Source organism: Ailuropoda melanoleuca, chromosome 2 (assembly GCF_002007445.2).
Source record: "Ailuropoda melanoleuca isolate Jingjing chromosome 2, ASM200744v2, whole genome shotgun sequence".
Classification (NCBI taxonomy): domain Eukaryota; kingdom Metazoa; phylum Chordata; class Mammalia; order Carnivora; family Ursidae; genus Ailuropoda; species Ailuropoda melanoleuca.
The window spans coordinates 149,137,090-149,164,328 of NC_048219.1; the positions used below are offsets into that span (position 1 = coordinate 149,137,090).

At 36.0% G+C, this 27,239-nt stretch overlaps 2 long non-coding RNA genes across 4 annotated transcripts in view; one reads left to right on the plus strand and one right to left on the minus strand.

The window, feature by feature from the left end:
* Nucleotides 1-2,869: 2,869 nt before the first annotated feature.
* The window catches only part of LOC109490086, a 44,144-nt gene continuing 19,774 nt past the window's right edge, over nucleotides 2,870-27,239 (minus strand). For both annotated transcript variants that reach the window (XR_002143293.1, XR_004623518.1), the window contains exons 3-5: nucleotides 9,147-9,261; nucleotides 3,628-3,691; nucleotides 2,870-2,942 (exon numbers count right to left, since the gene is read on the minus strand). This is a non-coding gene — a long non-coding RNA (uncharacterized LOC109490086). The remainder of the gene's footprint in view (nucleotides 2,943-3,627; nucleotides 3,692-9,146; nucleotides 9,262-27,239) is intronic.
* Nucleotides 11,546-27,239, plus strand: part of LOC117801109 — a 39,233-nt gene continuing 23,539 nt past the window's right edge. The window contains exon 1 of one of the 2 annotated variants that reach the window (XR_004623520.1): nucleotides 11,546-11,935. This is a non-coding gene — a long non-coding RNA (uncharacterized LOC117801109). Of the gene's footprint in view, nucleotides 11,936-17,710; nucleotides 17,750-27,239 lie in introns of those variants that run through there. The other variant, XR_004623521.1, reaches the window with a different exon arrangement.

Below are 27,239 nucleotides of genomic sequence, written 5' to 3' on the forward strand. Positions count from 1 at the left end.
TAGATGGAGAGACTATTTTGAAAGGGGCATATAGAGAACACTGTTGGAGATACAGTATGGATGTGATGGTTATTTGTTAATGTTAACTTACCTGATGAAGAGATTTTGAATACTGAAGATATGGGAATGGGACCAGAATGAAATGTCAGGAAACATATGGAGATTTATGTTACTTTGAGAGTCACTAGTCTTCTGTACATATGATAAAGCAGAAAGTCAAAAACATTTCCCACTTCCTGTTTTCCCTTATATTTCCATTTCAACCATATTTTTGCACCTGGCCTGGCACTTCCATGTACCCAATGTCAGATGTCTGTCCTTTGAATAGGACTCAGCTGTCCACTAGGTAAAGCAGTTGAAAAGCCACCAGGCCATTACACTGTCACTGCAAACAACTGAGAGGTATTTTCATGTTATTAATGGGAGGAGAGTCCAGTGTGATATACAAATAAAAGTGGACTTTTCTAAGGAATGAGAGTTAGGGAAGGAGTGAAGAAAAGATTTTAGGTGGACAAGGCCTTTTCTCCCTTTTCAGATGAACTGGTGAAGTCATTCCTACCCTCAATCTTTACAGGTTAGATCATTTGGAAGAAACACATTCTGCAAGAAAGTACAGTAATCTTGTCATTATTAATTAGAATAATAATTTCCATTGCTTAAGCTTATTTCTGTAGTGGTTTTTTTCAAAAAATAATATTCAGGTTTAGCCGTGTATGTTAATGCTTTTTCAAAAATATATATTTTTATTTTACCTTAACACAGTTCTGTTCAAAAACAACCTTCAGATAACCTTTTAAAATATTACTTATGAATCTGTGCACCTCAATAAAGTGTTTCCTGTTTTTCATTTCCCCAAGGCCAAAGTGACACAATTATTAGCTTTCGATAGAGTTAAACAGTAACTACCCATGCCTATTTTTGTGAAAGAATGGAAAACAAATATACCTTCAAGCAGTGAAACATTTGAAAAGATTCCCATACTTCAGTTCTTTCTTATTTTTTCTTTTTCCTAGAAGAACACAGAGGAATTTTTAAAAAACTAAATATTTTAAATAAACGTTTTCTCTACTTCTAGAGCTGAATAAAATCCTTTTCCTTTTAATAGGGAACCTCTTTAATCCTGTGTAGTAGTACTTACAATCTTCCAGGTACCATTCTAGATGCTGGGCATATACCAGTACACAAAACAGGTCAAAATCCCTGCCTTCATAGAGCGTACAGTCTAGTGGGGGGTGGGGGAAGACAGGAAATGAACAATATGAACACAGTAACAAACAATAAAAGGAAAATTAAGTCAGGAAGAGAAAAGGGAGTGTCAGAGAGGTTGGGCAGTGAGTATGACTTTAGGTAGTATGGTCAGAGAAGGACTATTGAGAAGATGACATTCAAGGGAACATGTGAAGGAAGTAGAGGAAGACACCGTGTTTTAAGGAACAGTTAGCAGGCCAAGTGGAGTCAGCTGAAGGGAATAGTAAGAAATGAGACACAAGAGGGGCCAGTCGGATAGCCTATTTTAAGGATGCTGGCTTTTATGCCATTACATTAAATGGCATTACAAATATGAAATAGGACACCACTAAAGGTATATCCACATCTTCTCTTTGTCTCTCAAGATTCATTCAGTATCCTTTTCCACCCTTTTCTCTGACCCCAGGAAGCTGAGCTCTCTCTACTCTTCCTCATGACCAATCACAGTTCTTCCTGTGGGCCACTTTCCTCCTCTTGCAGTTATTCAAATGTTCCCTCTGTCAGAGAAGCAGAGACCCAGCCAAACTGTGTTTCTCTGGATGGGTAGCTCTCAACAATGGCCTTAAGCATACCAGCTTCAGTGTGGGGAGAAGGAGGAGGGATGCGGGGGACACACTTCCTAAAATACAGATTCTTTGGCCTTACTGAAGACATTCAATCAGTATCTCTGAGTATCTCTGGCTTTGGGGCCAAAGAATCTGCATGTTTAATAAGTTTCTCAAGATCAGTTGTTTCTTACTGTGAGGCTTGCATTTTAAAAGTCCAGATTATAGAAACAGCACTCTTCTGATAGGATGCAAGTAATTTCTTAATACCCGATTTTTTTCCTTGCTCCGAAAATGAGAACTCTGAAATATTTGGTTTGGTTATATTATATTATGACTGACTGCAATCTGCTGAAATTTTATTCCTATTTTTAGTCAATGCTTATAAAATATTTTATTTTTCAAGTATTTTATCATTAAACTCTCTCCATAAGAATTGTTTTGCACAGTCCTCATCAATTTGTGTCACATGAGACTTGATGTCTTGTTTGCAAATTGGTAAGTTGTGGAAGGATAATCTATGACTTCTACGTATTTTTGTGGAACAGTGTTAACTTTTTTATTTAAATGCTAATGTTTCTCACATAAATAATTTTTCAACATTATACATGAATTAGAAATAGGGGTACCCAAAAGTTACTAATAAATTCTATATATCATGCTATGTTTTTGTGCTGTTCAAGCTGGTAGCACTGAACTTTGAGGACTTTTTCAGAGTTCTGGAAGGAAATTTACTCTGTGACTTACACCATCATAGAATTTGTGATGAGGAATTCACATTTCCACTAGAGTATGCAGCACTGCTTTCATATTACACATAATCTTCTGTGAAGAGAGACACCAGATTGATATTTTATAGAGTATTTGTGTTACAATCTCCATAGTTCAGCACTTTTAAACAAATATTGTCCTTCCAGGGTTTTTTGTTTTGTTTTGGTTTTTGTTTGCAGATTTCATAGGTTAATTTCCCCTGTGCCAAAATTTGCTATTTCAAGATACTGAGGCAAACAAGACTGTCAGAAATAAAAAACAAGGGATGCACTGTCATGTACAGAGCAGATAATAGTAAATACCTACCTGTGTAGCTGAATCCAATCCCTCTAAGGAAGGCTGGTTCATTTGGCCTCTTAATGAATTTTCCATTTTTTCCTAGCAGAGAGCGGGCAAGGTATTTTGATTGAGGGAGCTGCATAATGGATTTACCACAGGTTAAACTTGCCTTTCAAACTGGAGAGGATCAGGTGGAGTCTTTATGGCCCACTCTTGCAGGACTGTGTTTCCAGCAAATACTCAAAAGCATACACTTCCTCTCAAATATTAGTATTTGAAGCTGCTGGTTAAAAATACATCCAAAGGAATGCCAAACACTGAAGCAAATGGTCCATACATTTTAGGAATATAAGAAGAAAGGCTTGTGAATCTTTTAATAATTGTATTGCATGTAATAAAATGTCTTGAAAAATTCTTGCAGAATTTCTGTTTATGCCTTTGGTTAAACTAAGTCAATGTATTTAATATAAGTGCATTTTTAATACAGATAAAGAAACATCCCACTTTTTAAATAAATGTGTGTATTAGTGAAAAGGCATACAACAGTTCTAAATATTAGACATATTAGATAGTAAATGAGGATTAATCTATTAAAAAGGAAAAAATAGTTTTATATTAAATGGCTCAAGAAACTTTTTTTTACATTACTTCAAATTTTAACATAAGAATGATGTAGGATTTTTGAAATCCTAACACTGAAAAGGACCTTGGAAATCATTTAGTTCAGGAATACTAATAACAACAACAAGGATGTTAATAACATAACCAACCTTGGAGCACTTACCATCTCCGGGCCACTGTTTCAAGAACCTTTACATCTGTAATCTTGGTCAATCCTCACAACAATCCTACAATGTAAATGCTATTAAATTCATTTGACAGATGAGAGAACTGAGACACAAAGTGTTTAACAAATCTGCCTAAGGTCATAGAGCTAGCAAGCGGAAGAGTTAGTACTAAAGCTGAGGAACCACTTGTAAAATTATCCCAGCCCATTCTATCCATGGAAAGTGTACAGAGCTGTCAGGAGTATGATCTGAAGGTGCCAGGAGGTCTGCCTGAATACATCACCTTCAACAGTATACAACACTCCCTCAAATTCCCACCAACAGACAAAGTGCTTTATGCAAAGATAATGCCTCCAAAAGGATATAGTTCAAAAATAATACCTAAAAAGAATTGTCTGTTAATGATAGCAAGACGAGATAGATACATTTTAGAGAGATTTGGATGATAAAAGGAGAAAAAAGAAAATAAAAGAGCTGTTGAAGTTAAACACTATGATATATACTCTTGGTCAATCCTGGAAAAGTGAAAGGGGGATAAAGACAAAATTCAAGCAATTTGGCTTTGGTTGGATTTGGAAATTACCCATCTTTAGCCATCTTCTCATTTGGGAAATATAATCATACAGATAGTTAAACCTTTGCTATTTGTAATGGCAAAGTTTAACAGCAAAAATTATCTGTGTGTAACTTGTATTTTCCTCACCACTTGCCTTTTTTTTTTTTTTTAGGAAGGGAGTGGCAGAGGGCAAGGGAGAGAAACAATCTTAAGCACACTCCATGCCCAGTGCAGAGCCCAACACGGGGCTCAATCTCAAGATCCTGAGATCATAACCTGAGTGGAAATCAAGAGTTGGACATTTAATCAACTGAGCCACTTAAGCACCCAAACACTTGCTTTTTTGAACAGACATTCTTACATAGGGGTCCCATATATGGATTTCTTCTGATACACGAAATTTCCAATACGTATGGAAGAATGCACAGGGCCCTAAGAAGATTGTCCAAATTCTCATAAGTATATATGAGCCCCTTCAAAACACTTACTGTAGCACAAAATCAATCTAGCCCAGCTGCACTTCTTATATATCACTTAAAATTTACGCCTGCTGGAGGTGGTCTTTAACAGCTAGGAGAATATAACATACAACTGCTTTGAATTATGTACCCTAATGAGCATTGGGGCTACACTGAAGCCGGCATTTTAGAAAGAAAACATGGCATACAAAATGAACAAGAGCAGGATAATATTACCTGCCACCACTTTGCTAGAGCTATCTTTCCAGTTTTCATTGTGTTTCTGCAACAGCAGATACAACTATTCAGGATTGGGGTTTTAAGTAGATAATATGCAACAAGGAAGTGAGACAGGTATGTCAATAAAAGGTCTTAGGAGAGGGTTAGGCAGTTAGAATGGGCAATTAATTAAAAATGCTTTTCAAAATGAACAAACTGATCTGACTTTCTTGGTGAGCTATTACCAAGTTCTTTTGAGTTCTTAAAACATTTTCTTTACTCTGTGCTTAACAACAAATGTGGGCCAATCGCTGTGAGTTAATTGAAAAGGATTGTTTTCTAGTTGCCAAGAAACGGTGCTTTCTTACATTATGCAGGCCATTATGTGCACAGATCAAGCTTCCTGATTTTTCTTTGAGGGTTTAAGAATATAGGCTGCCGTGATTTAGTTGTCCCTTGAGGAGAGGAGCACAAATCAAGAAGGCTTTCAGGGGTGTTGTTCCATTTCAATTGAACAGGTAAGATTTGGATTTGAAAGTTCTACCTTATTCCTAATGCTTCACTTTTCCTAAATCATTTAAATGCTTTTATGTTGAATGAATGAGTGGATCTAAAATGATGATTTTTGATACTTGGGATACTTTCATGTAAAATCATGCGAAGTTGATTTTCTTCCAGCTGAAGCTTCTGAGAAAAGAAAGGTAGAGATAATAACAGACAGCTGTAAGACTGGCTCTTGAGTTGGTTTCTTCTTGATTTCAGAGTAGTAAATCCATGTAAACCAAGAAGTTGTGAGTGTGTTTAGGGTTGAAGTAATAAAATCATTGCTATGGTAGCGAATATCATTATTTCTGTTTCGAGAAAAGATTCCAAATCTTGTTTGACTTGTTCCAACTGAGAAATGGGCTTTATACTTGCTAACTTAAAAGGAAGACTTGTTGATTTTCTTTTTAACTTGCTTACTCATCTCTTAAAACCACATATATTTTCATTATCCCCTTTCTGTTGCCTATTTTCTTCATAGTTTTGTCTTAAAGATGAAGATAAAGTCAGATTCCTTATACTTAATACTACTACTAATAGGTTTGATACAAACAAAAAAGTCATCCTTCTTCCTCAGGAAGGAAAATCACATTTCTTGATTCAAAGTCACTTGCTCCCAGGCTCACCAATATAGTGCTCACGTGGGTAATAATGTGGGACAAGTGCTGGAAAAGGACTCTGGGAGTGAAGTTTCTTGGGTCAAATCATCCTCCCATTCTTGAGGAATTCACACTTTCATAGATTAGGTTGAACTCTGTAATCCCATGAATTTACACTTAAAACTTCAGAGTTCATATGGACTATATGTTGAAAACAGGTTGATTGGCAAATTTGCAAAGTTGAGTGCTGTTATTAATCCTTTCTTTCATCTCTCCCATGGTTCTGTGTTTCCTGAGAATATATTTCCTTTAAAAGGAAGATCATCAAAATGGATACAAGTCAGGTCAAATATTTGTTGTCTCATTAAGTAAGTTTCCATTTGTTCAGAGTTTGAAGACACCTGAGTATAAATGTGACCTGTGTAATATGAACCCTAGTTGATGCTGGAAAGAAATCCTTGTAGCATGCCTTTACCTGATAATATGATTTGGGTTTTCCACAAGTGAACCAATACTCTGGCAATGAAATTATTATGTGGAATAATGTCGATGAAGTGATCGTTAAATATGACATGCAATCCATCCATTTATTTTTAACTTACCAAAATGGAGTCTCCTTTCTTGAATTCCTATACATATTTTAATTAACTAAAATAAAGAGTCACAGTATTATCAGCTATCACAATTTTCATTACACTCTATTTTTTAATTTATATAGTAGTGAAATTAAAGCAGCCCTTTAAATAAATGCATAGTTTGAAGTTATGTATATTTGGTGTGATTTATTACCATTTTTTGTTGGAATTGCTTTTGTTTTCAGGTAAGACGTAATTAAACAGTTCCATTCTAGTTTACATTCCTTTCTTTGCCTTGTCAGATAGTGCTCTGTGCCCTGAAAATATACTTTTGATATTATTGGTACCATGTTGCTTAAAAAATCTGTACTGGTGAAGTTTTTGCTCAGTCTTTTTTTGCAATTACTGAAGCAAGGTGACAGGTGAGTATGTGGGATGGGTGGAGTGGAGCAAAAGTCAGACAGAGTATCTTACAGGCAGATTTCATCTCACATCTAGAACGCCATTTGTCAGTATAACAGAGTGATTGTGATATTAATAAAGTAACTGTAAAGAAAACATTTAACAGTATAACAAAAAATCTTGACTTTATTTCTGAATGGTATTTTTTAAATTAAGCAAATATTAACTGATGTTGATTTACTTCTCTGTGGATTAAGAGTTTTGCAAAAAAAATGATGTTCATCTATGTTGGGATGGAAATCAGTCTATAAAATTTTGTTCAACCTTAAATTGAGAAGGCACTGAATTAAATGGTAGTTTGTATATCACAGTAACTGAAATACCACAAAATGATAGGCATTTAAGGTCATTTATTGATTAGTGAATCTAATGGCTTTGAAACTTTATTTTGTGGACTCCTAGAGATTCCCAAAAGTATTGGGTGAAGGTGTGAAGGTGGGGAGAATGGCTAGCTGATGGTGTAGGGGAAATAAATCATATTAGCAACCAGCCATGCTCTTCCAGTTTGTCCACAAGAGTATAAACAGCCTGACTATTTGACAAACACTTCATAACAGTCAAGATACATTGTATTTCTAGTTACCCTGATGACAATTCAAGAAACCTAGCCAAGTATGAGATTAATTTGACATATCTCATTTATAGTGAACTCAAGAAGGATTTTGGCAGTCATTTCTTCTACTGCAGACACTTAGCATTTCTTTCATGTTCTAGAAATATTTCAGGGATTTTATTAATCAGCTTATCAATTTTTTTAACACTTTTTAAAAATTTTTTGAAAACTGGGATTATTTATTTCATAATACTACTGTTAAACATGATTTCAAGAATTCCTAAACACATTGTGCTTTTGATTACTAATTTCCCCAAACACCTTTGATATGAAATTTGCTTAACTTTAGGAATTCAGAATAATATGTAAAGTAATAATATATAAAGTATAAGGAGTATATTCTCTTCTTACCTAAAAATGGTCTCTTTATAATATTAGAAAATTGTTTTCAAAATGGAGAAGACACATTCAAAATATTTTAGTAATTTTAATTGTCCTAGTGTTCATACATAATCAGCACTAAACTTTACCTTGCTTAGATAAGGTACTCTTTTGTCCTTAGTTTTTGTTAAAATTGAGATTTTTTAACCCTTCAACTGTAATATGATTTTAAGCAACTCTTAGAAGTGTAAAGCCTAGAAATCATGATCTGACTGGATTGTCCACTTTCCTTTTCCTTCATTATTACTGGTACCAAAATGACAATGGTCACATTATCTTTAAGCCTATGTTCTATCCACATTACTAAACAGTGCTATGTTTTTATGACTTGTGGAATATTTCCCTCATTGCTTCTACTCATGGATAAGGAAGGATTAATTAAGGCAAGACAATAATATCTTCTGTTTAATTGCTGTGTTCCTGATTTTATGTCCAAAGTCACTCTTCAACAAAAATCCATTTAACCTATAGATATTTATTGAGCACCTATCATGTTCCAGAAACAGTTTTATGTTGAAATTCAGTAGTGAATAAGATACCAACCCTACTTTTATAGTGACTATGTTATACCAGATCAGAAGATCTCAAATGCTCTTTTCTTTCAACCATCTTTGATCTTGGTCTATTCTATGTTAAAAAACAAAACAACAGTAGCAGAATTTGGTGCATTATAAATGGTTGCAAGAGCTTGTTCATACTTTTTTTTTTTTTTTTTTTTGCATGTAAACCCTCTGTTTCTTGGAAACTATGAAGAACCATTTCATTAATTTCTAAACTTCACTTTCTGGCAAGTGTCTCTATTTTTAACTTGCTTGGTGTACATTCCAGAGAACAGTGACTTTGAAGTAAATTTTGAATGAAGGAAAATAGAATATTTGATGAGTTGAAATAATGTTAAGAGAATAGTCAATCTGGCATTTAGGGGAAAAAAGACATAAAAATAAAGATGGGAAATTGTGAGAGGAAAGAGGCCAGTCACGCTTGAAGTTTATTTTATTCGCTACGCCAACAAAAATGGTGAAAGGAAAGGAAAGGAAAGGAAAGGAAAGGAAAGGAAAGGAAAGGAAAGGAAAGAAAAACAGGAGAAAAGAAAAAAAGCAGTAATGTACCTTTCCAGTATAAGTGTGACTGGAATAATTCTTTTCTTCTCGTGAATCCTTTGGAATTCCTTACGTGTTTTATAGTTTATTCCTCAGTGGTCATTGATGAGATTCTTGGTTTCTTCTTTAGATAGGGAATGAGAAGCATAAATGAAGCAATGCAATACAATGTTAATATTCTTATCTCAATATTTCTTTTGATTTTACTTTATAGTTTCTTTCCCTCCCTAATGCTTGTTTTCTTAGTATGTGAAAAATTATTTTCTTAGGATATGCAGGACTTAAAATGTTATACTAATGTGTGAAAAAAAGGATTTGATGCTCTAAAACTCTCAGATTTTGTAAACCTATCAGTTTTTAAGTAATCATTTAACTTATTAAGATATTTACTGGGGTGCCTGGGTGGCTCAGTCCTTTAAGTGTCGGACTCTTGATTTTGGCTCAGGTAACAATTCTGGGGTCCTCAGGTCCCCCCAGAGCTCAGAAGGAAGTCTGCTTGAGGATTCACTCTCTCTCCTTCTGTCCCTCCCCCTGCTTATGCTCTCTTTTCCTCTCTTTCTCAAATAAATAAATCTTTAAAAAATTATGTTTATCAAAAGCTGTGATTTCTCCTTCTTCTTCTCTTTCATTTAAATATAAATTGAGATCTTACTTAACTAAGGAGTTATTTGTGTAAGAAATTCTGAAGAAATGATATAGATGTGGCTACGAAAAGTGTTTTTAAATTATGTAAGTGTATTTTCTGGAGTTTACTGAAAAATGAGAGAAATTCTAATACTATGGCTTATAACTAGTTTTCTAGCATTGAATTTGAGGAAAAAACTGAATCTTATCTTAAAAGTCTTAGTGGTACTGACAGATGGCAGTGAAATTGCCTTTGTTGTGTGAGCAAAATAAAGAGGAGTCTTTTTTCTTTGTTCAAGGACAGGCTTTGCCATCTATCAGTGGTCTGACGCAGGCAAGTTACTTAGTCTCCAAGAACCTAGATTGCCTCAACTATGAATTGAGTAAAAATACGCTCTCACAGTGTCATTATGGAAACCAAATGAGATAGCACAGTTTAGTACTTGTCACAGAGCAATTACATAACAGTAAGCGTTCCCCTTTCTTTATCACTTCAGTCAGTCTTAGACTATCCTAATTCATTTCATAGAAAAGATTCTAAAGGAACTTTAAAGATTGTCTAGTGTGCTACTTGATTTGATGCTTATTTATACAATATTCCCATAGTCACTAGTCTATGCTTTCATAATGCTCATAAAAATAAGTGTTACCTCTGATAGCAATAGACAGTTATAAATGTTATGTTGAAACATATGAAATTGCTACTTTTATAGGTCAAACAGTTAAATATTGGCAAGTTTCATATGATTCAACTTTATATATCTATATAATGTAAAATATAAATATATATAATACAAAAAACCCTTATTTCCCAAGAAATAATTTTATATGATAAAAGTCTGCCATAATTTGATAATGCTAGAATGTAAATGCAGTTCCACTAGCTGTTAAAAAACTTATAAAAAGACACTATTAAAAAAAATAGTATAATCAGTAAAAACCTTGAGCAGGGGTTAACAAACTAATCTGTGGGCCAAATCCAGCCGGCTATGTGTTTTTGTACAGCTCATGGGGTAAGAACTGTTTTAACATTTTTTAAAAAAAGATTTTATTTATTTATTTGACAGAGAGAGAGACAGCCAGCCAGAGAGAGAACACAAGCAGGGGGAGTGGGAGAGGAAGAAGCAGGCTCCCAGCGGAGCAGGGAGCCCAATGCGGGTCCTGGGATCATGCCCTGGGCTGAAGGCAGACACTTAACAACTGAGCCACCCAGGCGCCCCTGTTTTAACATTTTTAAACAGTTGATAAAAATCAAAAGAAGGATAATACTTTGTGACACATGAAAATTATATGAAATTCAAATTTCAGTGACCATAAATGAAATTTTGGGGGGGAACAAACCACGCTCGCTCATTAAATACTATCTTAGGCTGCTTTTGTTCTGCAAAGACAGAGTTGAATTGTTGTAATGACCTTTATGGCTTGTAAAGCCTAAAATATTTATTTATTACCTGGCCTTTTAGAGAAAAGGTTTGATGACTCCTGTCCCAAAGTCAAACTGCCTACATTTGCATGTGAGTGCCACCACTTCTTATGACTTAGCTAAGTTACCTAACCTTTGTGAACTTTAGTTTACACTTTTTAAAATAGGCACACTAATAGTATTTGACCCCATAGGATAATTATGAGTGCCTGGTACATCGTAAGTACTCTATAAATGTTACATAAATATTAATATTCTTCCAGGGAGCCACTGTAAATGGGAATAACAACTTAGAGAAGCTTGGAAAGCACAGATGGGCGATAATCGTTGCATCACCATATCACCTAACAACAGTCCTCAGCATTCTGTAGACGTTCATGTTAAAAAGTAACCACGTAACTCATATAAATGATTGTAATATTTACATCTCACTCATACCACATGGACCATTTCAAGTTAAAAATATTTAAGCTTCTAAATTTGCAAGTGCTAAGCTGCAAAATAGAGACTGTTTTCTCCCTGGGACAATGAACATCTGCTGAAACGATTTGTCCAACAGAGCATTTGCCTCTGCAGGCCTTTTTTTTTTTTTTTTTTTTTTAAGAAATGGAAAAAAAGATCATTGTTTAACTTCAACTCTTCTCATCTTCTAAACCAAGAAACAGTTTCTCTTGGGACTAGATGTTTCTAAGATTTGGAAAAGTAAAGGGGCCTCAGCTTATTATTTACTTTTTCCTATTTGCAAGTAAGGGTAAGTAGAATTTTACTTAGAGCCGTATTCCTCTTTCCTTCTTATTTAAATATTGCTTGAAAGACCACAGGTTTTCTAGATGATTTAAGATTTCTGAAGTGAATTGCGCTCTGCAGCCCTTTCTGAGAGAGACTGGGAGGTGGGGTAATGGTTATCCCTCAGCAGAGAGAAGGGCCAAGTTTTAAATTAGAAAGACTTGTAAGTAGCTCAGATCTATTACTTTTTGTATACAAAGTTAGAAGGATGTGGAGGGAAGATGATCCAAAATCTTGGAAGTAAAAAAAAATGCTCCCAAAGCTAAAATCCAATAGCATCCTAGAGAGAATGGAGGTTTCAGGAGAACTGCTGATAAACTTCAAGTCTAAGACTTATCAGTCAGGTTACCTCTCCAGCTTTTCTACAGCGGTTTCCCCTGGGAAAGATGAAGAGAGGACACTTCAGTTAGCTTTATAATGCTGTACTTAAGAGGTCAGTGAATAATAACTATTAGAGTTCTCTGGATAAACCAGCTTGAATTAAAGGTGCTTCTTTTGTTTCCTTACTTTAAAGTAGAGCTTCTCTAGTCCATGGGGATTACACCAAGAGCAATGAGTCATATCTGAAATGAGGAAGGGAAAGCGTTGTCGAATTTCATGTTGATTCATAAGAATACACATGAAAGGTTGTTCATGTGTTTCAACAGGGCAGGGAGGCAAAAGGGGAGACCAGAGAATCCAATGTTTGAGGATGGAAGAGTTTCTATTTGCTATGAAAGATTGAAGAACCTTGCTGTTTTCTAGAATGGATTCTATCATATATAAATTATTCCTGATTTTTTTGTTGTTTTCTAATTACTATTTTTGCTTATAATATAGTCAAGTTTGTGTGTGTGAGACAGAGAGAGAGAGAGAAAGAGAAAGAAAAAGGAAGAAAGAAACCGTTCAGCTACCAAGTCAAAAATATTTTGCCACCTGCTATGTATTTTGCCAGCCAGTTAAAATCTTTAGCATTCTTTGGTACGAAGCCTTAAGATGCTTGTGGGGTGGAGGGAAATTTTCCTCTGTTGGAATCTTTTGGATGATAGTCAAATACTTCTGTAATTTCCTTCACCATTTTTAGCTACTGTTGGCATCATTTATTTCAAGTATGCCTCTGGAATGTCAAGAAGATGCCAGATATTATTTTGAATGCTGTATTTTAATATAATATGAAGCTAAAGTTGTTCCTAGAGACTTTAGAAATAAAGGTAGGGTGCTTCTTTCTTATCTTTTAGCAAAATGGAAAACTTTAATTAAGGACCAAATAGAACTTTTGGTCCATCTCCTACCTGTGAAAGATTAGAAAGGAATTTTTATCCTTTGGCTACAGGCAGTAACAGATTTACCTGTCGGGAATGGGGGAAGGAATTGAGTAGAAGGAAAACCAGAAGCTAGACTCATCACTTAAGTTATCAAATCGTCCAAATATTTGGTCCAAAGCCAGTGACTTCATTTGAGTTGTTTTGTCCTGGATATGGGCATTTGGGTCCTCCTCATTTAAACCTTTCAGAATAATGATTCTAGCAATACTCTGAAATAAACGTTCTATAGTTATTTTCCCAGTTGAATAAGTCTATAATTAGAAAGCCTATCATTGTTAGCTAGTCAAATTCCTTGAAACAAGCATATGAGGTTTGTTTTCCTGGCACCAATAGAGAAAGAATGATAGAGCAGGGAGAGACCTCATGAGATCATCTAATCCATCCTAAAATCATTCAAATACACAGTTCTTTAGTCAAAGGTTTCCCAGGGATTTGTTACACCAGCAACTAGAGTATGAGGAGACCTCTAACAATAAAAGAGGCTTGCTTGCCTTTCTGATCAAGAATCATTGCAATATCAAACAAAGGATAAATTCTTTTCTAAGAAGCTTATGATTAATTCAGGTCTCTACAAGCATTCCAGGAACAAGATTCTTTTTGGTTACCAAGATCGTAAGTGTGATTTTGGCCCAAGGCTTAAAAACCAAAGCGCATATGCTGTGTCTCACTTGTTCTGTGGGCCATTTCTCTTTTTCATTCCTGTGCTTTCATTCCTGTGATTTTTTTCCTCCCTATCCTTGTTATATTGAGAAACAAGTACAAGTATTTTTAGCTGGCTTACCTGAATTAATCTCTTATCAGGCTAACCTATTTGAACGAATACCCACAAAAAACAATTAACAGAGAAAACACTTTCCACTCTCTATTTTCCAGCTCCTATCCCATTATTTTTAGTTTTGTATCCTTGGGCAAGTCATTTAAATTCTCTGGGCCTCAGTTTCTTCTGTATTAAACAAGAACATGAATCTAGATTATTGAAAGGGTCTCTTTTAGCTCTAACACTCTATAATGCAATCTATCATAAAGCAAAATTGTGACCTTTAGCATGAAGAAAGCACAGTGGGAGGGAAACATGTTAGGAATTTTTTCTCATTTCTCCCACTCCACAAATGCTGCAAATGGCTGAAGCCAGTCACCAAGAACTTTAGTAAGTATATTAATTTGGGTAAAGTTTCACCCAAAGCTTATGTATTTGAAGCTGAGGAGACAGAAATTCTAAGCTATGATCTTTTATTTTTTCCATTTTTGACCAGTTTCAAGACTTGAAAGCTATTCTATTTTAAAACAGAATACTGAATAACATATCATGAATTAGTTTCTTAGGAAATAACAGCTAACTGAAGTTAATAGTTAATATTGACTTTTTCCTTCTAATTAATAAAATATAACTTTTTATTTTTCCCCATATTTTTGCGGTATATTGTGTTTATTCCTGCAAATGCCCAATATTTTTTTCTAACACTACTTTGTTAAAATCCTCCAAAAAAAAAAAAAAAAAAAGCTTAGAATATACTCCAGGAAGAAAATATTGCTAAAAAATTGACTTTTAATGATTTCCTTCCATACATACAAATAGAATCTTTTTCTCTTAGAGCTCAAATTTTATCAATGGCTTTGAGTGTAGGGAAAAGAAGAGAATATTTTATTGATAAACCTCCTACTGCTGTTTTTGAGATTTTCTCAAATGGCAGACAGAAAGAACTATGGCTATGAGAAAACTACTGGAAAGTTCTGATAATAATAAAATACCCAATTTTGGTTAGACAGTGTAATTAACAAACTGGGAAAAGAAGCTAATATAAAAGAACTAGTTATGTTTCATTTCCTGGATTTTTATGTCTATAAACAAACATTTTGTCCACTTCCCATTTTGTGAAGCTATTGCAGAAATTTCCTGCCACACAAATCTTAGAGATAGTGAGTTTCACTTAAAAGTTGTATGGGGAAAGCCTACTAAATTTATGCTAATGTAGACTTGGTTTCATGTGAATGATCTAGGAGCATGTCTTTTCTATTAGATGATGCTAAGAATCAGCCTTGGTGACACATTAAATCTCTCAAAGGTAATACATTAACTGTCATCTCCTTAGTACGTCAGGCTGATGAAGTTTAGGTTAGCTCAGTGACACCAGGGAGCATTATTAACTACTGCAAATAATTGTACATGGACAGAGAATAGCTCCAAGAAGAGCTGGTAACCAATTACAATGCTCAAGTTTATATTTTTCTATCACTGCTGAAAAGATAGATAAATCTAAAATTTTCTACAGAGTCTATAAAGTCTGATTATGCAAAGCTTAAAAATGTATCCAATATGATATAATTTTATGCCTTTTTGGGTAGAATATACAAATTCAGGGGACATTCCAAAACAGCATCTGTGGCTTTCAACTTTAAAAACCCCTCAATCTTCCAGTTTGTTTTCATGGTATATTCTATTACTCTTATTTGAAAATTAAGAATATACTTCAGATTGTATTGATCTCAATAGGAAGAGAAAATCTATTTTTCATTAGAATTCCCAGTGGTAACCACAGTAAGAGCCAGTAACTTGGTAAATACAATAAAGCCTCTGTGGAAATCATGAATGAAGAACATATTTTTAACAAGATTAACCATGATGATAATTTCCAGGTACATCATTTATTTTCTAAATTGTCCTGCTTCAAGGAAGCCTCTCTGGAAAATAATTCAAGCAATAAGAAAGCAGACTTTAAAACATTAGATAAGACATTCAATATATATTTCACTGACTTAGTATATATTCCAGGCAAGAAGGCATTCGTTTTACACTTGGAATTTAGACATTTTCATTAGTTCAAAAGTTCTAATTAAGAAAAACCTAAAAAAAAAAGAAAAAAGAAAAGAAAAGAAAAACCTATACCTTGCTGAAGTACTAAGAAGAGTCATAAGATTGAAAATTGTCCAGTATTGTTTTCTACTCCAGGCAATAGTATTTAGTGTGTTTCAACACTCAGCATTTCTACCTAATCGGTACATGATACAGATAATAGGTCTTTTAATATTTTGAACTACTAGATGTGTATCCGATGTAACCTACATCCACAAATAGAGGAATACTTTCAGTTTTGCATAGAAATGAAGGATGAGGAAATTCAGAAGTCAGATTTCTGAAAAGACAATTTAAAAGGTTCTCGTTGAGGTATTTATCCATGTATTAGCTGCCTGGTAGCCTTAGTCATCCAGTTTGCTCAGAGTTGCCTTGTCCTACAATAGTTGAAGGAAGTGGCCCAGCTTTTGCCCCTACCTTGGTCGCACATTTAATTTTCTTGTTTTCCCCAGCTGCTACCCCCACCTCCCATCCCACTTCCCAGTAGATGTGGTGAAGGTCAGGGGGTACCTCCTCCCTACTTTACTTCTTGTTCTCAGTTCCTACTATTGCTAGAGTATGCCTTTTACATCCTTCCTCTCCTAACTTTTTTTTTTTTTAAAGATTTATTTATTTGAGAGAGAGCACGTAAGCATGGGGGGGCGGAGAGGGTAGAGGAAGAGGGAGAGAGAGAATCTCAAGCAGACTGTCCACCAAGCATGGAGCCCAACATGGGGCTGGATTCCATGACTCCGAGATCATGACCTGAGCCAATATCAAGAGTCAGATACTTAACTGACCGAGTAACCCAGATGCCCCCTAGCTATCCTCTTCCATCCATTCTGCATGGACCCAAAGGTGAAACACATATGTTTTTATACCAGGCAGTGGGGTTAAAGATTTGGGTTATATCTTAAGATACAAGGGCATCATAGCAAAGCAAATAATGTCACACTGAACAGGAGACATCTCTATTCACTGGCAATACTCACCACTAGCCAACACTTCTGCTCAGGACCTGCTCCTGATGGCTTCCTGGGCCATCTTCCCTACTTCCTGTTATCCCCCACTACTTTTCCTGGTCTTCAAACATTTGATTCATCCATCTCTTGCTGAAGCAAAACATTCTTCTCACTTTATTACGCAGGCAGTATTTGCTTTGTCCAATTTTAAGCTCATTTTAGACAAGCTCCAAATGCAAAGCCAATGATGGCTTACCAAGATGTTTTTGCTTAACAAAGCAGTTTTTCCATGAGGAATTGTGTCACCTGCTTTTGAGTTATCTGCCCATGCACCCACATACAGGTTTTACAGCACATTCTTCATTTTGAAGGCTATTCAGCCAGCAAAGTATTCAGTTTTGAAGGGCCTTGGGAAGAAACCTGGGATTCGTTCCCATATTATCCCTATTCCCTCCTGACCGTAACCAAATCCTAAAACCTGTTGATTCTATTTTTTTTTTAAGATTTTATTTATTCATTTGACAGAGAGAGAGAGACAGCCAGCAAGAGAGGGAACACAACCAGGGGGAGTGGGAGAGGAAGAAGCAGGCTCTCAGCGGAGAAGCCTGATGTGGGGCTCGATTCCAGGACTCTGAGATCACACCCTGAGCCGAAGGCAGATGCTTAACGACTGAGCCACCCAGGTGACCCTGTTGATTCTATTTAAAACACCTCTCTTCGCTCTGCTGCTACCCTAATTCAAACCAATATTGGTGGGGTTTTTTTGGTTTTTTGGGGTTTTGTTTTTGTTTTTGTTTTTTTTTTACCAGATTAGTGCAATAGTCTCCTAACTGATTGTTGGGAGGAAACATTATCCTCTATCAATTTAGGTCCATGTGATTAGGGTTCTATGAATTAATTGATAATAGATTAACAGGAGAAAAATTTATTTTCACATGCATGTGGGAGCAACTTATAAGAAGTGATTCCCTGAACTGGTAGAAGTAAGAGTTTATCTACCAGCTTAATAAAGGCAGGTGAGTTTAGGGCTTCAAAAGGTGGAAGGTTCTGATGAGACTTACACAATTTTTTGGAATGCCCTAGTGCCCAAGGCCAGTTGTCTCGCTGACTCAAGACTTCCCTGGAGAGGAGATTTGTGGTAACTGACTCTCGTAAAGCCCTGCTCTAGTCATATAAGGGTAGTGCAGATAAGATTTCTTTCTGCAGGGGCTCCTGGGTGGCTCAGCCATGAAGCGTCTGCCTTCAGCTAAGGTCATGATCCCAGGGTCCTGGGATCAAGCTCCGCATCGAGCTCCTGCTCAGCAGGAAGCCTGGTTCTCCCTCTCACACTCTCCTTGCTTGTGTTCCATCTCTCGCTGTCTCTCTCTGTCCAATAAATTAAAAAAGAAAAAAGAAAAAATAAAGTCAGATAATGAGTAATCTTAATGACATCTGCTAAGTCCCTTAAAAAAAAAAAAGATTTCTTTCTGCAGATGTTTTCACTTTGAAGTAATCTTCATAGCATCTTGGTGGGTTGTTGGTCCCTACACCATGTCCCTACATTCAGTCTTGTTTCCACAAATCTGTTCTCCACATTGCAGCCAGAATGATATTTCTAAAACACTTGATCATGACACTCCCTTTCTTCAAAACACTTCAGTGGCTTTTCACTGCCAAGGATTATAATTTATAATCCTAGATTTACCACTTGCCTACTAAAGCTTAAAGAACAAAAGAATAAAATGGTCTAAGTCTAGCCTATGTGGCCAGAGTTTATTTACATGGTAGGAAAGGTAAAGCAATGTGGGTAAATGATATACAAAAATATTAATCTTCAGTGCCATCCCACATTTTTGTTTCTCAGATTTTATTTCTAAAATCAGTGCTTTAGGCAGTGTGCCAGGTACCAAATCTTTTTCTCTTCCCTTCAATTTTAATTAACATTTCATTCCTTTAGGGCCTTACTGAAATGCTTGGTTAAGTAAGTTCATAAGCTTATTCTTATGAGTGTTAATAAGTTAATGTACTATGCATTTGCACATACAATGTTTCTATTTTAATAAGGTCCTTCATGACTTATTCCACAAGATGACCTATAAAAGGCATTTCAGATCCTGAAGCAACAAGCTGGGGAGAAAACTTGAGCAAATGGGCCTTTGAGCTCCTCTTAACTCCAGGCTCTTACTCTGCCTATGAAGAGAAGTGGCCTTGAAGGGAAGAATTCCATTGCCTTTGTATGATCTGCACCTCTCAGGCATGGGTTTCCTGCTACTCTGCGCGACCCAATTGTGTAGCACAACTTAGGGCGATATTTTGCAATATAGCTATGCTTCATACTTATGTTGTTGGGGTTTTTTGGGCTTTATTTAAATATAACTTACATGCCATAAAATTCACCCATTTAAAGTGTATGGTTGAGTAATTTTTAGCTACTCTCGGTTGTGCAACCATCAGCACTGTCTAATTTTTAAGCATTTTCATCATCCCAAAACAAACCCTGTGTATCAGCAGTCATTTCCCATTCCCATTCCCCCAAACCAGCAGGTAATACATAATCTATTTTCTGGTTCTGTAGATTTGTGTATTCTGGATTTTTCATACATGTGGAATCACACTATGTGACCTTTTGTGACTGGCTTCTTTCACCTAGCATAATGTTTTCAAGATTCATGCATGTTGTAGTACGAATCTTATATTACTTCATTCCTTTTTATTTCTGAATAGTATTCCATTATGTGGATGTACCACCACTGTTTATCTATTCTTCAGTTGATGAACATTTGGGTTATTTCTACTTTTTGTCTATCATGAATAATGCTGCTATGAATATTGGCATACAAGTTTTTGTGTGAATACACATTTTTAGTTTTCTTGGGTATATATCTTGTTGTGGAATTGCTGGGTCATATGGTAATTCTATGCTTAACATTTTGCGGAACTGCCAAACTGTTTCAAAAGTGGCAGCCCATGGAATGGGAGAAGATATGTGCAAATGACACTACAGATAAAAGACTGGTATCCAAGATCTACAAAGAACTTTTCAAACACAATACACGAGAAACAAATAATCAAATCAAAAAATGGGCAGAAGATATGAACAGACACTTTTCCAATGAAGACATACAAATGGCTAACAGACACATGAAAAAATGTTCAAAATTATTAGCCATCAGGGAATTCAAATCAAAACCACATTGAGATATCACCTTACACCAGTTAGAATGGCAAAAATTGACAAGACAGGAAACAAGAAATGTTGGAGAGGATGTGGAGAAAGGGGATCCCTCTTACACTGTTGGTGAGAATGCAAGCTGGTACAGCCACTTTGGAAAACAGTGTGGAGGTACCTTAAAAAGTTAAAAATAGAGCTACCCTATAACCTAGCAATTGCACTACTGGGTATTTACCCCAAAGATACAGATGTAGTGAAGAGAAGGGCCATTAACCCCAATGTTCATAGCAGCATTGTCCACAATAGCTAAACTCTGGAAGGAGCCAAGATGCCCCTCAACAGATGACTGGATTAAGAAGCTGTGGTCCATATATACAATGGAATATTACTCAGCCATCAGAAAGAATGATTACCTAACATTTGCAGCAACATGGACGGGACTGGAGGAGATTATGCTAAGTGAAATAAGTCAAGTGGAGAAAGACAATTATCATATGGTTTCACTCATTTATGGAACATAAGAAATAGGAGGAAGATCGGTAGGAGAAGGAAGGGAAGAATGAAGGGGGGGGTAAACAGAAGGGGGAATGAACCATGAGAGACAATGGACTCTGGGAAACAAACTGAGGGCTTCAGAGGGGAGGGAGGTGGGGGACTGGGATAGGCCAGAGATGGGTATTAAGGAGGGCACATATTGCATGGAGCACTGGGTGTTATACACAAATAATGAATCATGGAACATTACATCAAAAACTAAGGATGTACTGTATGGTGACTAACATAACATAATAAAAAATTATTATAAAAAAAGTGGCTATACCAGTTTATATTCCCATCAGTAATGTATTAGGATTTCAATTTCTCCATATCTTCACCAACACTTGTTATTGCCATACTAGTGGATGTGAAGTAGTCTCTCATTGTGGGTTTGATTTCCCTTTCCCTAATCACTAATGCTGTTGATCACCTTTTCATGTGGTTATTGTATATCTTCTTTGGAGATATATCTGTTCATTTCCTTTGCCCATTTTTAATTGTATTAATTGTCTTTTTATTATTCAGTTTTTTTATTATTTTATATTTTATTTTATTATGTTTATTATTCAGTTATTATTCAGTTCTTTATATATTCTGGATATAAATTGTTTGTAAGATATAAAATTTATAAATATTTTCTCCCATTCTACTGGTTGTCTGGTTTTTTTTTGTTTGTTTGTTGGTTTCTTGTGAAGTACAACATTTTTTAAGTTTGAGGAAGTCCAATTTTCTTATTGTTTTGAAATTGTATCCAAGATAATACTGTCTAACCCAAGGTGACAAAGGTTTACTTTTATGTTATCTTCCAAGTGTTTTATAATTTTAGCTTTTAGCTGTAGGTCTAGAACACATTTTGAATTAATTTTTGCAGATGGTGTGAGGTAGGTATCTAATTTTATTCTTTTTAATGAGATATCCAGTTATCCTAGCACCATTCATTGAAATTACCTATGCTTTTATTTTTTTTTATTTTATTTTATTTTATTTTTTAAAGATTTTATTTATTTATGCGACAGAGATAGAGACAGCCAGCGAGAGAGGGAACACAAGCAGAGGGAGTGGGAGAGGAAGAAGCAGGCTCACAGCGGAGGAGCCTGATATGGGGCTCGATCCCACAACGCCGGGATCACGCCCTGAGCCGAAGGCAGACGCTTAACCGCAGTGCCACCCAGGCGCCCCATGAAATTACCTATGCTTTTAAACCATACCTAGGAAGCTTTTAAGTTAGCAGTTACATTACCTATCTGTCACTGAGTATCTAGTAAGCAAATTCAACCCTGAGAAGCTTCAGGTAGCAGTATTTGGTTCTATAGATTTATATACACTGTACATCTCTTCTTGCTTCTGAATAATTGTGAGTTTTGTTCTGTTGAATATTTCAGGTATCTAGATGTATTTTTTTTTTAAAGATTTTATTTATTTATTCGACAGAGATAGAGACAGCCAGCGAGAGAAGGAACACAAGCAGGGGGAGTGGGAGAGGAAGAAGCAGGCTCATAGCTGAAGAGCCTGATGTGGGGCTCGATCCCATAATGCCGGGATCACGCCCTGAGCCGAAGGCAGACACTTAACCGCTGTGCCACCCAGGCGCCCCTAGATGTATTTCTTTCCCAAAGTCAACACATCATTTGCTATATTTAAGGTTAAAATGAATGAGAACTGTTACAAGTAATTAAACCTGACCTACAAAGAGCTAGCAATTATTCATTCATTTCAAGAAAAATTTATTGAGTACCTACTATACTATGTGCCATGGATATAATGCTGGGAATATAGTAATGAGCAAAACATAGTCCTTGTTCTCAAGGAACATATTTTAGGGAGAAAAAGCAAAAAAAAAAAAGTACACATGCAGATAAATAACATGTGAGCTGTTGATACATGTTTAGAACATTAAATTAAAAGCATATTAAAAAATTAAAAGTATAAGCAGAGAAAGAGAGAGAAAGTGATATGTAAAGGGGTTGCTAGTTTATAAAGAATGGTCAGAGGTCTCTGATTAAAGCAACGTTTAGACAGACCTGGAAAGTTGCAAGGAGCTATCTATGCAGATGACTAGGCAACATTATTCCACTCAGTAGGAATAGCAAATGCAAGTGACCTGAGGGGGAACATGCTGGGCTGAGCTCGAATTTTCCCTGCCCCTCTGTATTTCTAGTGAAAACAGCATTATTTCTGTACATATCTCACTTTCACCATACTTTCTTTTCTAAAAATAATTTGCCATCAAGGATTGTACCTTATGCCATACCTAAGAAGATTCAGTTTGGATAATGTTTCAAAATTAGATAAATTTAAGACTAAGGAAAAAACAACAAACGAAACAAAAATTTTCCTACATTACATTTTGCAGACTGCTGAAGCACTATTTCTGATGTTGCAAATTCATTTCAATTCAACAAACTTAACTGAATGCCTGTGGTGATGTTTCCCAAATCATAATTTGTTGGGCCACATTTGTGGTTCAGAGCTTTCACTAGGGACTTGACAATGGTTTGAGCAGTTAAAGATAGTTAGTCAGGCCTTAGTAATTTATGATAACATGTTTGCATTCTGACAATCCAGAATGTAATGAATGCCACTGGGATGACTCAAGTCCAAGGAGCTGTATGTTAAGGAATCTGTACGGCTTATGAACAGCCCCCCTTAAGCGTCATCGGCTATGACACACTGGGTGTGTATCATGGGTCAGTCCATCACTAAAGCCACATATAACTAGGGTAATTCAACGATTCATTGGAGTTAATGTTAGAAAATCAGTTGTTGCCTATATATTATGTTCCCACTAAATATCGATATCCAAAGAAGATATATTTGCCATGAAAATTTTAATGCATTTTACAGCCAATACTTTTCTTAAAAAGTCATCCCTTTTCAAGAGTAATGCCCTGAAAATCAGTGCCCCAAACTTACTCTATTCTTCCTTGCCCATTTTTGTGACCTCTGCTTCAGATTACCTTAGGCAGTTTACAAATCTTAAGTAGACTGGATATATGAAAGCAAAATGCTTTAATACCTTCAATATTGAAACTTGTAATATTCTAGAAGGCTCTAAATTAAATTAAAAAGCAATCAGGGAATGCCCTTTAGCCTTTTCACAAAATATATTCAATTCCTACCCACTGCCTAAGGTAAAATAATCCTTCTTGCCCCTGAACTCACATTAAAACCTTTTTCTCTCGCCTAGCATTTCTTATGTCTTATTTTGCACACTCTATTATACATACATCCCTAGACTGCCATCACCTAGGAGCATATCCTAGGGTTGTAGAGAATTCTTAATAAATATTTACTAATGTATTATTACATTATTATGGCTTAGAAGTATTAGAGAGATAAATATTCAGAATGATCCCATGGTGTTCAACTTTGTTTCTATTTTAGTTTTTTAATCCTGTTTGTTTAGTTTGTGTGGCTTTGGTTTTAAAAAAATATTAGGAGATGAAGAGTGGAAAGAAAAGTTTAAAGTGTATTATTCCTTTATGGATATTTTTTCTTTGGTTTTACCTGCCCTGTGGTCAGAAATAGAATACAACCTTTAAAAAAAAAAGTTATATTGAGTTCTAATGGCTATTTCTTTTAAATGTGGCTGGAATGATGGTCTTTAAAGGGTGTTACCAGATTAAATCTGCCAAGTAAGGAAGGTGGAGTTGTGTGGGAAAGAGGCTTTGTTTAATCAGGTTGTATAATGTTTTGCTGAGACATGTTGGGAAAAGCAATACAAGGTAACGTGGACTTAGTATGAAATCACAGTCTGAAGCACACCTTATAAAATTTAGGGATCTTTTGCCATCCTCTTGGAAATTCATATACAAGAAATGCTAGGGAAAATTAACTCTATTTAATAAATACATACAGTCCCTTCCCTAATATTTGTGGGATTTGAAAAAGAGTATAAATAGAGGCCCACATACAACATATCAAATTATAAATTGTGGTAAGTAGCTGTAAATAAAGTGTGTTCTATCCTCCTATCTTAAAAAATATACCTTCAGGCAAAGTTCAAATTTAAAATGGTTTGAAACCTTGGAGTTTCATGTTTAAAAAGTGGAAATCCTGGGAGAGTCTGCTTGAAGACCCACGGCCCAGCCTCCCTTCTCTTCCCATTCCCAGCTCCATCCCACAAGATGAAAGGTCTGAAGACAAGGCAAGAGATCTCCAGATTATGCACAAGGCTAGATGAACCCACATATCCATATCTGACCCTGCTACAAACACCTGCTGCTTGAGATCCTTTAGGCCTTGGGGTGTTTCATATAGATGGAAAAATCTATGCATGAAAACAGTCCTAGGGCTAGAAGCTGAAGCAGGCTCATGGCCATTTGGGTGGGAAATTCTGGGTTACCGAGTAACCAGAGAAGGCCTAGAAGGAGGCATGACTCTGGCTCTGGATGGGCACAATCCTTCAGTTCCTGAATTCTTAGTCTTGTGCAAAGACCTATAGTTAGAAGATGTGCAGAGAGATTCTCTGAAGCCCCAGGCCCAGAGAACAGAAGCACCTCTTGCCTATACGTGTGTATGTGTGTATGTATATATGTGTGTGTGCCAACCACTGTTGCCTATGTATTTTTTAAAGATACAGAAAATTTAACATACAATCATGTATCCATTATCTAAGACAGCGGTATAACTCTATGGATGATCTAAAAGAATGAGCAATATGTCACATTTGTCACTGGGTGCACTGCAGTGATTAGTAAACTGTGGATATCTACATATTTCAAATAAATCATTCCAATTATAAATTAATGAGATTGTAGTCCCTCTCAGAAGGGTCTGGGAAGCTGTCAAGTTTCCTTCATCTATGTATTAAAGGATGAACTTAATTTCACTCCTTACTACGCTACTCTGCACTGTGGGAAAATAAGAACATTATCTCTTGCTGAGCAGAGCCTAGCAGGGGGCTGACTGAGGATGCCTCCTTCATTTAGGTGTTTCTTACCCTCCTTGGTGGTTTCACATCTCTTCCCTTGAGTGCCCTTGCTCTTCTTGTGGGCATTTTGGAAGGGTTTTTTCTTAAAACTTTATAATCCTTTAACCTGTGAGATGCCAATTATCTTTGGCAATGAGACAGTTGAAGCTCAATCTTTAGCCTTTTGAACAAAAAGTACTGAAGCCCTAACTATATTTACTTCTGTGATACAGTTGATATTTGAAAGGAGATAATCAAGAGAATGTAGCATACAAATAAGAAAAAATTACTTTTCATGTGTGATTGTGGCTTTTAATTTTTTAAAAAGGTAACATTCCAGCTAGTGTCTCTGTTTTGGAAGTAAAGAAGTCAAAGACTTGAGTGTAGGTAATAGGAGAAGCCATCAAGGAATACAAGATGCAGTTAAGTATTTCTTAGTAAAATAAATAAGGTGTTTGAGCAGATATTACAAATACATGTATGTGAACTACTCAGGTTTTATACTACATTTAATAGTCTTGGATAACTCGAAGTGGCAAATTTAATTTGTTGTGATCTCATTTGCTGGAATCCATGATGAGTCAAGATATTTTACTGATATTTTAAGTGATCCACACCCTGGATCATGATCATTGTAACTGTTTGTGGGTTTCCTTATTACCCAACCATGTTCTCCAACATTTTATTACTTTGTGAGGAAGAAAGTGGGTAATTGGCATATGTAAACAAACAAAAGAACAAGCAGGAGTGCCAGCTCCTTGGGGACAAGAACATCTCATTGGCTCACCACCCTGTTTCCAGAACCTAGAATCCAGAATGGCCCATAGTAGTGTCCTCAGTAAGTTTTTGTTGGCTGACAAAAGAATAAGTGAATTAATGGAAGTAATTTATATCAAGCCCAGGGATTAGTGTTGTATGTTGTATGGCATTAAATCTGCTGTTACAGGCAAATAAAATGCCAATCAACGAGGTTATATGACTTACACATGATAACACAGCTTGTGAAATGATGGATTCACTACCAACAACTGACATTTTATTATTTCTATTCCCTCATAATATTTGTATGTATCACAAATTTAAATCTTGTTAGCTTTAACGTGTATAGAGAATATAATAGGTATATATAGTCAGTAGCCTCCTTTCAAGATTACCAGCAAAGTTCGAAATAGAGAAATCAGTCATCTATGACCTAAAATGGCAAAAATCTGCACCGAGTGATCCTGGTTCCTCTGCTTCAGTGAGAGCCAGAATTCCCAGGCTGACTTTTGACCTCTTTCTGGTAACAATCAACAACAGGGGCCTGTCATGGCCACACAGAGCAGAAAGAACAAAGTGTTACCTGTTCTCCAGAATTTTTCTTTCCAATTTGCTCTGACTTCCTGGACTCTGGGCCTTGGTTACCTAGAACGATGGCCTTTGCCAGCTGTGCTTGGCCTTACCTGACTTCCCTGGACTCCAGCCTAAAATATAAAAACCTTGTGCCCCTCCCAGACTTGTGTCTACCTCCCATGGCCTTCCTGAAGCTCTCAAACTATGGTATCTGCCAAAATCTACCTGGCTACTTAGACTC